The sequence below is a fragment of the Fukomys damarensis genome, unplaced genomic scaffold (assembly GCF_012274545.1).
Source record: "Fukomys damarensis isolate Sample0158 unplaced genomic scaffold, DMR_v1.0_HiC HiC_scaffold_32, whole genome shotgun sequence".
NCBI classification, from domain to species: Eukaryota; Metazoa; Chordata; class Mammalia; order Rodentia; family Bathyergidae; genus Fukomys; species Fukomys damarensis.
This window is the reverse complement of record NW_022900944.1, coordinates 48640696-48655193: the sequence shown is the minus strand read 5'-3', so window position 1 is coordinate 48655193 and position 14498 is coordinate 48640696. Positions and strand designations below refer to the sequence as shown.

Genomic DNA, 14498 nt, shown 5'->3' with positions numbered 1-14498 from the left:
CAGGTATCAAACTTGGGACCTTGTGCTTGCTAGGCAGGCAGCGGCATCACTGACGTAAATCCCCAGCCCACAACTTTGACAGTTTTGATTCTAATTGTGAGATTCCTGCCTGATGTCATTTGAGTCATGGATGGAAATTAGGAGGCGCCATCTCTAAGAGGGCAGTCCAGCCCAGGTCATCTGAGAGCCAAGACAAGTCTTCGCCAGCCTGGCCTATGGCCTGATGTTCCAGGATAGAGGTTGAAAGCAGATGCACGTGACCAGCCCAAGTGTGTCTTTACAGCTTTCTGTAGTCACGCTGTGGATGGTCAAGATGGCAAGAGCCAAGGTTGAGATTGGCGCTGACAGTCCGGCTTTACTCTCATTTCAGAACACACGGCCCTGCTGGACTTGAGACACAGTGCTCAGCCCTGCTGACTTCGCCATGGAATCGGTGAGTGCTGTGCTGCATTCTCTCCTCAGATGGTGGTGCCGACCCCAGCGAGACTATAGCATCTCCATGCTGAGTTCTTGGGTGTGGTGGGTTTTTGCTCAGTGCTTGACTTTTGCCTTGGCTTTCACTCAGGGTGGTTCAGAGGGGCAGTTGTAAGCTCTTTGGGGTGAATAAGTGGTAACTACTTTCACTATGACAGGGAATTCAGCTGAACAATCAGATGAGTCTAGCTTCACCTGGAAAAGAAACTTTTCAGTTTCACCAGCCCTAAATAGTCTGGAGGCTCTGTAGTTATGTTTTTTGGAGGCTGAGCAGGAGATCATGTAAATGTGGAAGGTATTAGGCTGCAAAAATGGTGGTCTTTTTGTGTGTGGGGGGCAGGTTCTCGCTATGTAGTTCAGGATGGCCTTGAACTCACTATGTAGCCCAGGTTGGCCTCAAACTTGTGGTGATCCTCTGCCTCAGCCTCCCAGGTGCTGGGATTACAGGTCTGCATCACCATGACCAACTGAGAATGGTGTTCTTTTGAGCACACTATGGTGACAGGATGAGTTACTTATTTCTACTTGTTTTTTCCTGTGAAATGTAAATGTTTAGTATTGATTATGACCCCTTTTTGTCTGTGATAGTCCCACTCAGGAAAGAAAATCTCTTCCTGAGCAGCAGGGGGCTGCCTGGCCCAGGAGTGGGGAGCAGTGTGTATCGGTCAGAGCCCATGAGCAGCCTGAGTGCATCCTCCTGAGGGCTGTCCTCTGTGGTTTTTCCTGGCATTAAAATTCAGAGTGTTAAAAAACAGAAGAGTTCTGCAGGTTCTCTAGTAGTCTTTCATTGTTTTAGCATCACTTGTTCTGTTTTAATATTTTCATTTCATTGAGTCACGGTAGTTTGAATGGTCTGGGTAAGATACAGGGCCACGATTCCTGAGGTGGGCCTGATGTGTGCACTGCTGTGTTCCTGTGCTGCCTGCCTGCCTGCCTCCCTGAGGTGCCCAGTGTGGATGGACTGACGCTGGGCTTGTCTTGCCTTCGGCATTGCCAGGGACAGTGCACCCTGTGTTGCTGTGGGAAGGGCACATTTCTTCAGCTCTCCCTACCTCCATTACCTCCTGGGAACTGCTGGTGGTCACACCCATCATAGAAGATTTCTTTTAATGAAAGTCAGACTATAAATACAGTGGACCCATGACTTACAAACTTGATTGATTACTGAGGGCTGGTTGTAACTCAAGTTGATTGTAAGTCAGTACAGCTGAGGTCTGAATGTTTACCTGGGTACATACTATAGTTAAACAAGAGGCAGAATTAGGTCCATAAACTAATTAACACAAGTCGTTTCTATGTCAGGCTGGTTGTAACTTGAGGGTCTAGTGTATATCCTTAAAATAATTAGATGTAGTAGCATTTTTTTTTTTAAACCTTTATACAACCCTAGCTTGGGCTGTTCACTGGTGCATTTCTCTTTTTCTTAGCACCTCTCATGATGACTCGAAAGGCTCCAGGCCTTCCCAGGGAAGTGACAAGATCAAGGTGGCCCCTGATGGCATGCTGCTGGCTTACCATGGGTGTGCCTGTACAGTTGTTGACTGAGCAAATTGTTGTCTAGCACTGACCTGAGCTGCATGAGAACTCTAAATTACACTTCTTATGAAATGGGGGTGTTTTTGAGTTATGTTTCCAAAAACTTTGCTTTTTTCTTCTTTCTGAAATAGAGTCTTGCTGTGAAGTCCAGGCTGGCCTTGAACACAATTCTTTCTGCCTGAGCTTCCCAAGTGCCGTGATTGTACTGTGACTGACAACATTTTATTTTTTTGAAAGTGGTATCTCATCATAAAGGCAGTGTTAATTATGTGACAGGAAGTTTGGATAGATCACCCCCAGCCCCCGTTTTGGTGGTACTGGAGGTTGAACTCACGGTCTTTGTACTGAGCTATATCCTCAGTCATTTTAAGTTTTTTCTCTCTTTAAAATTATTTTTGGGATGGAACTCAGGACCTTGCACTTGAGAGGCAGGCAGCAGCACCACTGAGCTAAATCCCCGCCCCTCTATTTAAAATTTTGAGACAGAAAAAATAAAATAAAATAAAAATTTGAGACAGGATCCTTTCTGAGTTGCCTAGGCTTGGCTCAAATTTATGGTCTTCCTGCATCAGCCTTTCAGAGTGCTGGGATTACAGGTGTACCCTGACATGCCTGGCTCATGTTTTATAATTTTAAGTGAATATTTTAAAAACTGTGAGGCTGGATGTATGGTATAGATTAGTCATGGAGTGCTTGTCTAGTGTGCAAGAGACACTGGGTTTGATCCTCAGCAGGATATTGCCAAAAACCCCACAGAAAACACAGTAATCACTTTTGACTTGAAAGTGATCACTTTAACTTGAAAATGTTTACCTTGTGAGACATGTGGAAAAGTGATGTGCTTGGATGGTGTCCCCAAATGTGACCCTGACAGTACCTGGGTACTAGTCATGGTTATGGCCACTGGGGTTAGACTGCTTTGATGCTGGATTGGATATGGGGACTTGTAAGGAATTTGTAGGTCCTAATGGTAATCCTTTTCCCTTTTTAACATAGAAAGTTTTTTTGTTAGGGTTTAAAAATAGATAACAAAGCATACTTTGCTTCATTATTAAAGAAATATGCATAACTATTTATGCTAATATAAATTATTGGGTGGTTCTTTAGTATAATCAGTTTTTCTAATTTTAGGTTTCTGAGGGATTTTCTGTTAGGCTCCCTTAAACTACAAGTAATTTCCAGAACATTAGATGGCATTTGAGTGAGATCTGTTAATATGAAATGTATTCAGTTCCCCAGGAGCTTTCTCACCCCCTTGCCACTGCTTTTTTTTTTTTTTTTTTGGTGGTGGTGGTGGGGTGCACTAGAGATTAAGCCCAGCGGTAACCTAGCCCTTTTATGACACAGGATGTGCTAATTCCCCCAGGCTGGCCCCTCTGTCACTCTGCCACGATTTGCTTCCAAGTACCTCTGCTGCTTCCCCATGTTCCACAGGGCCTGTGCTCTGTTTCTAAGAGCACCCATGTCCTAAGGGAGCTGAGCCTGGGAGACCAGCTCCATCATGTGCTATAGGGTACTGCTCATTATCTCCAGGAGGACACTCAGGCTCTCTTCTCTAATGGAGTGTGTCCTCCCTTGGTCCAGGCAGATGCTAGTGAGCACTGGCCTCCAGCTGTCCTGTCCTGACCAGTGTTTTATCCCTCAGATCCAAGCTCTGGTCTGCTTGAAGCTGTCCTGGCTGTGTCCTGCTGGTGTGTGCTAGATACGAGGTGCTTCCCTATTGTGAGCTGTTACGTTGTCAGGGACACTGTGGTTCCTTTGCCCCTGGCCACTGTACCACCTCCAAGTAGCTCGGAGAACTGTGGGGTGAAGCCTGTGTCCTCCCTGCATGGATGAAGGGAAGTGTCTGTGTTGTGGTTGGAGTTGCTGGCATAACACATGTGTGTTCTGAAGATTGCCATACCTGTGCTCAATTTAGAATGAAATGTGTAGGAACTCTGTGACTGTGTTTTCCTAATTAAGAAATGGGAAACAAAGGGCATAACCAGTTAGGACCACGATGGCACTGTGACGTCTGCGACACATCTGCCCTGCTAGGAACCCACAGTGGGTGAGGTAGAGAAAATGTCACTCAGAAGCCAGTGGTGTGATTGACATGGTGCTTTGAAGATCAAAGCGATTCTGGCTTCCTGCTGTTTTGGACCTCAGAACAGCCATGCAAATAGAGGGAGCTAATGGCCCTACGTACAGGTGAGTGCTGCGTTTCTTCAGCTTATTGAAGACACAGCACACTGTGGCACAGAGGTGGTGCTGTTCAGTTTGTCCAGAGTGGTGTTAGCCTGTGTCCTGACTGGAGTTAGGTCTAGAAGGGCAGACCTCAGGTGGCAGCCCGTGGGGTGTTGGCAGCATCAGCACAAGCACCTTTTGATTCCTTCAGCCAGACTTACTGTACTGATGCCTCGTTTCTGAAGGTACTGGAGTGATGGAGTAACACTTGGTGGCTGTTAATCCTCATGTGCAGGGGAAGATTGTGTGTGGGATACACAGTAAGTTTCTAGATTTCAGGTGCTTTCCATGAAGGTACTATATTGTTTGTCTTATCTTTTGCTTCCAGAAAGCTGGCTTCCTTCCTGTTGCTGTGTTTGCTATGGCCACACAACTGTTGCTGCTCTCTGAAGTGCTTGCTTGTGATTTAGTGCTTTGTGGGGGAGGAGAAAGTCTAAACCAGGGCCTCAGTCACCCTCACTGGACTCCCTCTAGCCCTACACTCTTAAACCACTTGTCCATGAAACTTGTCACAGTGCCCCTGCTTCAACTGTCCCGTCTGTGGGTGCTGATGTCCAAGGGGACTCCTCTTCTCCAGCCTGGCTCCTGGCTGGGTATTGCTGACACTCATCAGTGTGTGGCCAGCAGCCTGCTTAGTGTTTGCTCTGCGATTCTTCATACTTTGGGATTTTAGTCACAAGTGTGCTGTGTCTTGGGTTTACCACATTTCTTTGTCTTGCTTTGGCTATATCATCTTGCTGCCCTTAAGCTGCCCAGGGAGGCAGCAGAGTTCTCCATAAATGCTTCTTGAGTCTGTCAGTTTTGGGGCTAAGCCGCTGTTGTTGCCTAATTCTGCTTAGACATGTGTTAAGTCATCTGTTGATTTCCTGTTAGAGCTCAGCCTTTCCTTGTAGCTGCCTCACCTATGCTGAGAGTCCTGCTGTCCTTAAGGAATGGGCTCCTCTAGAAGAACAGCCAGCAGCTCTGTGTGTGTGTGTGTGTGTGTGTGTGTGTGTGTGTGTGTGTGTGTAGACCCACAGGGCATGCAGGCCTCTGTGTTCTAGCAGCCTGCCTCAGGCCAGCCCCAGGGTGTCTTCTTTCTTTGCAGCAACAGGGTTTGAAACCTGGGCATTGTACATCACCAGCCCGCTATCCCAGGGGTCGAACTCTGGTCCTTGGGCTTGCGAGGCAGGCGGCAGAACCTCTGAGCTAAATCCCTGGCCCCTACTCTCTTTGTTTTCAGACAGGGTCTTGCTAAGTTGCCCAGGCTGGGCTCTAATTTGCCATCTTCCTGCATCAGCCTCCCTAGGTGTTGGGATTATAGACATGCACCATGTCCCCAGCTCCAGTCTGTTTTAAAAAATCCCTTTGCAAATGGTCTGAGTTGGCATGCACCAAGTGCCGGGGTGGATTGAACTCAGGACCTTGGACTTGTCACTGAGCTAAATCCCCGGCCTTGATAGTGAGACTTTATTTCTCTGTTTTACAAGAGTGAGTGCCAGCCTAACAGGCAGACCAGAAGGCACAGTGAGCAGTTTATCTCCTAGCCTGCAGATCCCTGCCTCTAGTACCTTAATGGCTGAATATGATGAGTACAGTCTTCCATATGCCGCCTAAATTTTATTAGGATAAACCCTTGGCTCATCCCTCTGCAAACATGTTGTGGGTTTAAAGGCAAATGATGAAGCCACAGGTGGGTAACTGTCAGTACTTTTCCAATCAGAGTTGGCATAGTGAAGCCTTATTTTATTGACTACCCCTTTTGCTTTGTTTAGGGACCTTTCAGATTCATAACCTCAGTCATGTCTGCAGGCAAGTAGGAAATTTTGTCTTTTGAGTAGCTTTTCACTCAGAATTAAAGGCTTACCTTGAAAATGGATCACTTTAAAGTTTCTGTTTCTTACAGGCAGTACCTGGATATGGTCCTGCAGAAGTGCTAGGCTTGAGGCTGTACTAGACTTGAGGGCCTGGCAACTCAGTTGAGGAAAATTTCACTACAATTGCAGGGCTAGGCACAGAGAGCCAGGGATGGCTGAGTGCCTTTTTGTTTCTTTTTAAGATAGAGTCCTGTTGCCCAGGCTTGCCTTGGATTCACGACTCTGCTGTGTGCTCCTGGTTACTATGTGTTTGTTTAGTGTGTGCTTTCTTTTCTCTCAAGCAGAATGTGTCACCTCTCTAGGGCACTCTGACAGGCGACTGGTCCCCTCCTTCTCTGTCCCCTCCCTATCCTGTGTAACACCTCTCAGGGCTTGTTCCAGTCGTGCCTGATGCCTTCAGAGATTGCTAAATCTGCTGGTTCTAAGTTACTGTAAATATCATACAAATCAGAAACAGCCTGTTGGTTATTATTTGAAGGCTGTGGGTGGCCAGTCTGGAGAAAGCATGGGATTAGGGTTTAGCTGGGACCAGAACCAGTGCCAAGGATGATCTTTTTCTCCACCCACAGCTGTTTGTGTATCAGCTCAGATATCTGCCCAGAAGATTAGAGTAGCAGCCAGCCTCAGGTACCTCCGTGGGTTGGCTAAGTGAAGAGTTCTGGTTAAGTGTAAATTAATGTCTTTAAGGTAAGGCAGCCTCTGCTTTTTTTTTTTGAAACGGTACTGGGGATCAAACTTAGAACCTTGCACTTGTAAGGGTGAGGCAGGCATGGCGCCACTGAGTTAAATCCCTGACCCAGCCTCTGAACTTTCTACAAAGAGCTGGTTAAAATAAAACATTGGAATCCAAATAGTACTTTCTTTTGTTGAGAGGTCAGATCTTTTATGCAGTGAATTGAGATCTTATTTTATTTTAAGAAGTATGTTGATTCTCTGTCTTACAGAAAAATTGAGGCTTTATAGTCATTAAAACTCTTCATGGGCCTTGAACAAAACTTACTGTTATTTGTTTGCTTGGGCAGCCTCTTGACAGTGCCACACACCAGGGTCCTGGCCGACACAGACATGTTCTCCCCCAGTCTGACAGCCAGAGGTCCAAGACCCAAGTGTCTGGAGGGCTATGTGGGGTGCGTCTTGGGCCTGTCCAGCTGCTGGGGTCTGTGGGAGTCTCTGGTGCTGTTTGGTCTCAGGGGCAGCACCCCGATAGCTGCCTCTTCTTCCCGTGTGTGTGTCTGTTCACATTCCCTCTGCGTGAGGGAAGCAGCCATGCTGTTCTCGGACCACCTGGGGATTCCAACCTGACCTTTTGCAAAGACCAATTTGTAAAGAATCACATGCTGACTTTCACATGTCCTTTGTAGGGACGCAGTTGAACTTGTAATACTGGTAAGTAAAGTTAAGTATAGAGAAGGAAATAAAAAACCAGGGATTGGACTCAGGACTTTGAGCTTTTGCAGCAGGCATAGTGCCACTGAGCTAAATGCCCAGCCCAAGAAAGTGAAAATCTTACATAATCCTACCATCCAAAATAAAACATGTAAAGTAAAAATTTTGAATATATTGTATATTTTTTACAATATAAACATCACTTGTATATAAACTTTTATATTTTGTTTGAAATTTTATTATTAGTTTTCTGTGATCCAGTTGTGACCCTTATGGTTAAGACAAAATCCTGCTATGTTGTTCAGGCGGCCTAGAACTTCTGGGGTCTAGTACTCTTCCTGTCTCAGTCTTCCAAGTAGCTGGGAATAGCATGTGCCACAGTCTGAACATGAATATAATTAATTAATCAGTTACTAGAGGCTGGGGATCAATCCAGGGCAAGTGCTTCTATCACTGAGCTACATCTCAACTTTAAGAATTTAAATAAGTTTTTTGGGTGGCTCCTGTTATTGAACCCAGGGCCTCATGCATTGCTAGGCAAGCATTCCACCCCCAAGCACATCCACCACCCCCAGTTATTTAGACATTGGCCTGAAATTGTGATCTTCTTGCCTCAAGTCTCAACATTCGCATCTCCCAGATACGATTTTTTTGTTGTTTTCTTTTTTTTTTTGAGACAGGGTTTCACTAAGTAGCCCAAGCTGATCTTGAACTCACGGTGATCCTCCTGCCTCAGCCTCCTGAGTACTGGAATTACAAGCATGTGCCACTGCGCCTAACCCAGCTACAATTTTTAATGGGTGCATAATCTGTAGAGAATTTTATGACTGCTAAGATTTGAGTTGCATTTCTGGAGAGGTCACTTGTCCACGGGTAGTTGGGTGTCCTTTTCCATTGTGGTGGGGGCACTATGCAAGACAGGCCTGTGGGTAGTGGGTGTATTAGCTTGTTTGGTACTGGAGGAGGTCAGAGGCCCGTGAAAAGCAGAGTGTGGAGATTGCAGAGGCATTCAGAGATGGGATGCTGAAGCTTTGTTGAGACCGGATTCCAGATGATGGGGAGGCCAGGCCAGGGGTCTGTGCCTCAGGTCACCAGATCTAGCCTTGTGTTATGTAAACCAAAGGCCCTGGGACCTAGTGGACTCCCCTCTTCGTCTCTAGTTCCAACCCTGTCCTGTTATACATGGTGTCTTTTTGGTAAGAGGATCACTTTTTTGTTTGTTTGTTTTTTTGAGACAGGGTCTCACTATGTCGTTCAGACTGCTCTAGGACTCAAATGTGTAGCCCAAAAGGATCACTTTTTTTAAAGAATAGACCTGGGCTGGGAATATCTGTGACCCCCCCCCCATCATGGAATTAAAAAAAAGACTGGTTTCTACAGTTTGAGGTTCACAAACCAGCACAAAGTCCACAGTGTTCCCACTGCCTTGCCCCACACATGCACAGCCCCTTGCACCTCAGCAGCATACACCAGAGTGGTGCATTTGTCACAGTGAGCCACACTGACATACAGCTATCACACACGGTCCGCATTCACATCAGGTTTCTGTTTGGGTGTTGTGTACTCTCTGGGTTTGGATAGATGGAAAGCAGCACATATCCACCATTACAGTGTTACAAAGTGTTTCACGGCCCTGAAAATCCCTGGTGCTCCGGAGGCTCTTTCACTTCAGGTGAACGTTTTGAAAGTTCCCATGTCTTTTCATGGCCTAAGAACTTGTTGCCCTTCAGGGCCTGAATGATGTTCTGTCTGGACACACTATTAACCTATTGCAGGACATCTTGGATCAGTGTTCATTTTCTCTCTGGTCTTTGAAGGAGAAGTAAATAGCAAAGCCAGCCATCGACCCGAAGTCTCAGCTTTTTTTTTTTTTTTAAAGACAGGGTCTTACTCTGTAGTTCAGGTTGGCCTTGAACTTGCAGTGACCCTCCTGCCTCAGCCTCCTGAGTGCTGGGATTACAGGTGTGTACCAACAGGCCTGGCTTGGAGCCCCATATTGATCCCTGGGTGAATTGTCTTGATGAAGGGATTTTCCTGCACAGGCATTTGCTGTGTTGTTATGCCCCTAGCTGGGCTCCTAGTCTCTGGCCAGGGACTGTGTTCGAAAAGAATGTGGCCATTATGTTCAGGAAGCACTTTGAATTCCTCATTTAGAAACCGCTCTTCATGGTGGCATGTAATCTGCTCACTGGTGTTGATGACTGCATCCAGGATTCTTACGCAGGTCACTGCATTTCTCTCATCAGAGACTAGATAGTAATTGTAACCTGAGTTTAGAACACCTGCATTGTATCAGCATTTTCATTAAACCCTCACACATTTTATTTATTAATGTGTAGAGTGCTCATGGCCTTCTTTGGTCATGTTTAATAGGTGGACAACTGTACTGCTCAAAAGCAGGTGATTACACTTAAAGTTCTGATAGCAACCTGAGGTCACTGCTTTGATCTGGTGTGCAGAGCCCACTTCCACGAAGAGGGCTTGAGTCTCTTGGTTGACCAGGTTTAGCCAGCTGAGAAGCCCTGGAACAGGCCTCTTCGCTTTGGGCTGCTGTTCCTCTCTAAGTCCAGGTCCTTATTGCAGTTAACAGAGGGGTGGTGCTGGTCAGGCCCGAAGAACAATTTAGGAAGATGTGAAATAGTGTTGTTTTCTTACTGCCTTAAAGGCCAGTTCCTGTGTGCCTCCCTGGAGGCTTATGAGTCTCTTGCCATTTCTGTCCCTGTGCTGGGGCCAGCAAGGGCACTACTTCAGACTGCAGAAGATGCCCCTGTGGGCCTTTTGGTCCTACCTTCCCTGGGCTGCTGACTGGGAATAGTACAGCCTGGAAGTGAGCAGGCTGCAGCTGCTGGGGTGGGGGGACAAAACCCTCATCTTTTCTCACCCAATGAACAACATTTATGGTTGGAATCCAGTGAGTTGGATGCAAAAGGCTTTTGTTGTGAGTGAGGTCTTAGAAGTTAGTGCCTTAGTCCTAGGCCACTGGTCCTTAGGACCACTTTATATGTTAGGTGTGGAGGAGCCCCAAGCACTTTTGCTAAAATAGGTATCTCTGTTACCAAGTTATATCTGAAAGATTTGGAAAATGTTTATATGCTAATTCCATTTAAAATGAGGGGTAAGAGGGCCGGGGATTTAGCTCAATGGTTCTTCATTGGTCCCAAGTTCAATCCCCAGTACCAAACACACACACACACACACACACACACACACACACACACACACAAAATGGTTAAGAAACTCATCGTGTATTGGTATAAGTAGCACATTCTTATTAAAAATATATTTTCAAAAACAAAAATTTAGTGATTAGAGGGTCATTGTTTTAACATTTTACAAAATGCCATTAAAATGTTGCTAAATAGAAGACAGCTGGATTCCCACATCTGCTTCTGCAGTCTGTTGAGATGTGTGGGGTTTTTTTTGAAGTGTACAAAGACAGTGTCTTGTTGAATATGGAAGAATATTTTAGTAGCTTTTTGGCATAATTTTGGAAATGTCTTTGCCACAACACCAAAACCCAACAAACAAGTCTTGTGTTTTGGGGCCTCACTGTGGGGTCTTGTGCCTGTGCCTGTGTCTTTGACCACATCTGTTGTAGCACCTCACACAGGTCACTGTGGACAGTGTTTGTGGAGTTATGCACATTGAGCTGCTTTACTTTGCTACACCAGAAGGTATCCACGTCTCTTTTGAGCCTTTGACTACAAGTTTGAATTTTAGCACTGACCACAGACTGGTCCTGTATTTCCTTGGAGTAGCTGTCTCCTTTTGTTCATTTCCTGGGAAGGATCTGCTAGTGCCATGTCTGAACAGCTGGAGGGTGCAGCCGGGCACTGTCATGCAAGGTTGGTGTTTCCCAAGGAAAAGGCAGCATATCTACTGCCAGGCAGGGATGGACAAGACAGGCTCTCAGTTGTTGGGATTCAGTCCCTACTCCATCACGGAGCTGCATATGTGAATTGGACATCAGAGTTGGTGTCACCCCAGTGAGAAGCATTGCTACTCTGAAGGTAGTTTCAAACCTGGAAGGTAGGTTAACAGTTGCCTCATGGGTCCTCGGCAGGCTTCAGCAACAGCTGTGCTGAAATGTTCAGTCTGTCTGAGAAACTGCAGCTGACTAAGTCAAGGCAGCTAAATATTTACTGACAGCTTTTTAAAACTTTTGCACCTTCAAGAGAATCTGCTTATGTCTACTATCTCTCTCTAGTATGTAAGCTCAGGCCTACAGTTTCTAAGGGCCCTGATTTGGTGGGCCCTGCCTCATGAGTCCCCCCTGAAGCTTTCCTGGAAGAGTAGCTGTTGGTCCCCTGTGAGAGTAGATTTGTGTGTCTGTGCCCACAGGCTGCACAGGAACTTACTGCATGGGCACCCCAGCTATTTCTCTTTCCTCTGATCTCTATGTAACAGCCTGCATCAGGGTTCTTTTTACCTGTGCTCTTCTTCCAGGATGTGGAGTTGGAAGTGGCCCGTCTGTTCTTGACAGCATACTGCCCTTCCCTGGGGTACACCCAGTTTACTGTCACTGTAATTCGTCCTGTCAGAAGCTACCTCAGAATGAGTGTGTATCTAATTTCTAGACCAGGGGTCTGTGGTTATTTCAGTGCTGTTACCTCCTTGGCTCATTCTAATCATGCCCTCTAGTTCATCCTGGTCAGTTGCTTCCTGATTTGTCTTTGTTTTTCCGAAATTTGCAGCTCTTTTGAGATGATATGGATTGTAGTGGTTTAAAATACAGCACTATGCCTTTGCTGGTGTGGAGATCTTTTTGCAGGTAGAATGTTCTCTAAATCCAGCAGTAAGTACTGTAGTCTTACATACATTTTTCTCTCTGAATTGGTTGTAAGGAGGCCTTAACTTTGAGGGTTTTGGCAGTGCAAGAGCCTGTCAGTTCCAACTAGAAGTGAGGATTCCAGGATCCTCCTTAGGCCATTCATTATGTATGGAAAGATTGTGTACTACCTTATCAGCTCCTTATCATAGAATAGGAACGAAAGGTTTAATGAGATGATGAGAAAACCCTCAATTCTTGTGTGAGAGGTGGCTCTCAGGAGAAGTGTTGATTCTTTTTCTTTTTTGGTACTGGGAACTGAACTCTGGATCTTGTGCTTTTTAAGGCAGGCATGGTGCCACCAAGCTAAATCCTCGGCCCAGATGTGTTGATTCTTGAGAGTGATGTCATGGGCTTGGGAGAGACCAGGCTACCTGTTTTCCAGGGACAAATGAGCCCAGAGTTGGACTGCAGTCTTAGGATGGGCCTGTGTCCCAGAGTGCAGGAGACAGAGCTCCTGCTGCCCTCTGATTCACCTTAGGGTTAAATAGTAACCTTGCCTAAAGTGGTCTCTAGGAGCTCGTCCTATAAAGGGTCACAGTGGGTGGAATCTCAGCAGGGTGAAGATGTTGGTGGGAACATCCCTGTGCATCCTCAGGGTGTTTCAGGAACCCATTGTGATGTTTGACAAATGCTGGTTTTCTTATTAGTAGCTCTTAGTCTATTATAAGAACTTTATGATTGGGGGGGCACCTAACTTTTGATCCTCATGCAAATCAAAATGGCAGTTCTTTGTGAAGTGTTCCTTCTGTTGTGTGAGCCATTAGCCTCTGGTGTGTGTAAGGTGCCCAGCACAGTTCTGCTGGGTTTCCAGAATGAGGGTACTAGCTCTACCTGTCAGCAGTCAGCTGGGACCTGTTAGTGTTGGCGTGGGCTGCTGTCTTCCCTTCTCTTTCAGTCCCTAGAGCTCTGCTGAGGTAGGCTTTGCTACTCCATCGACCCTGAGAAACTCCAGGGCAGTGTGTACAGGGAATGTTCTCATCCCAAGCTTGTACTTGTGCCTGAGGCCATGGTGTTGCCTTTGACACAAGTGGATGGTGCCAGCGTCTAGCGAGAGGTGCACCTAGCAAGATGACTGGAGTATAGAAAGGGAATTTTGGGTGAAGGGAACAGGAAGGGCCTGGCTGATGGTAGACAGACCACTCTTACTCAGATGTGGGCAGCTCACTGGTGAGGGTTAGACACAAGAGAGATCTCTCAAGGATGTTTTCTTCCCTAGATGAAGGAACAGATTAAAATGTTTGTTTCTTTCATTTATTTATTTCTAATGTAGTTACAGGACAGCAGCCCCAGGGTTTGTTCTAGAAGTGTGGTGGCTGAGAAGTAGCCCTGGGTCTGTGGGTGACCTAAGAGGGCAGCTCAGTTTGCTGTCCTTGGTACATGGAACGTCCCTGTTGTTGCATCAGTAGCTGATTTCTGCATTTGGAGTCTGAGTCTTGGCTCAGATCCATAGGCCGCTCAGAGGGAAGGTGGACTTCCATGGGGTGCTGCCTGTCTTCTGTCACCTGGAAGGGATAGAGACCCATGCTGGAGTTTTAAAAAAATGACCCTCATTTTAACCAGACATGGCCAGTCAATATCTTTACCGATTGTTCCCCTGTCCTGTCAGTTACTGAGAACAGGGGGCTGTGGTTTTGTGCATGTGTGTGCAGCTCTGTCAGAAGCTCAGCTGCTGGATGAATGAGCTAGGCCTCTTGACAGGTTACCTGCTTGTCACAGGGAGATCACTGTCATCCTGGCAGTCTCTTTCTGTGAGTATCTTGATATAAAATAGCTGCTCAAGTTTTCCTTTGACCAGTGTGAGCATACTACATCCTCTTCCAGCTTTTTACATCTGAGCTGTTTGTCTTGGGTTTTCTTTTGGAGGAGGGCAGTGGTAATTGTACATAGGCAAGTGCTCTGTGGTTGACTGCCAGAGGCAGTCTACACTCCCAGGACTGTCTGTGTTTAAAGTGAGTTGTTAGCAGTCTGGAGTTGAGTATTGCATGTTAAAAATATTTAACTTGGGTCTGGCGGTGTAGCTCATTGTGATAGAAAAGCTCACCTCACATGTTCAAGGCCCTGAGTCCATCCCAGCACCACAAGCAAAGCCAGACCAGCCCAAAGTCTTTGCCTTGGAATGGGTATGTGCTGCTCTGTACGAGTGCATGTGTCTTGTTTTTTGTTTTTTGTTTTTTTTTTGAGACAAGGTC

The 14498-nt window shown here is 46.2% G+C and overlaps 1 protein-coding gene across 1 annotated transcript in view; it reads left to right on the top strand.

The window, feature by feature from the left end:
* Positions 1-370: 370 nt before the first annotated feature.
* Ankrd11 (ankyrin repeat domain 11) overlaps positions 371-14498 on the top strand; it is a 108972-nt gene continuing 94844 nt past the window's right edge. Inside the window, exon 1 of the mRNA XM_010627555.2 lies at positions 371-433. The gene's annotated coding sequence lies outside the window, so the exon portion shown is untranslated. The remainder of the gene's footprint in view (positions 434-14498) is intronic.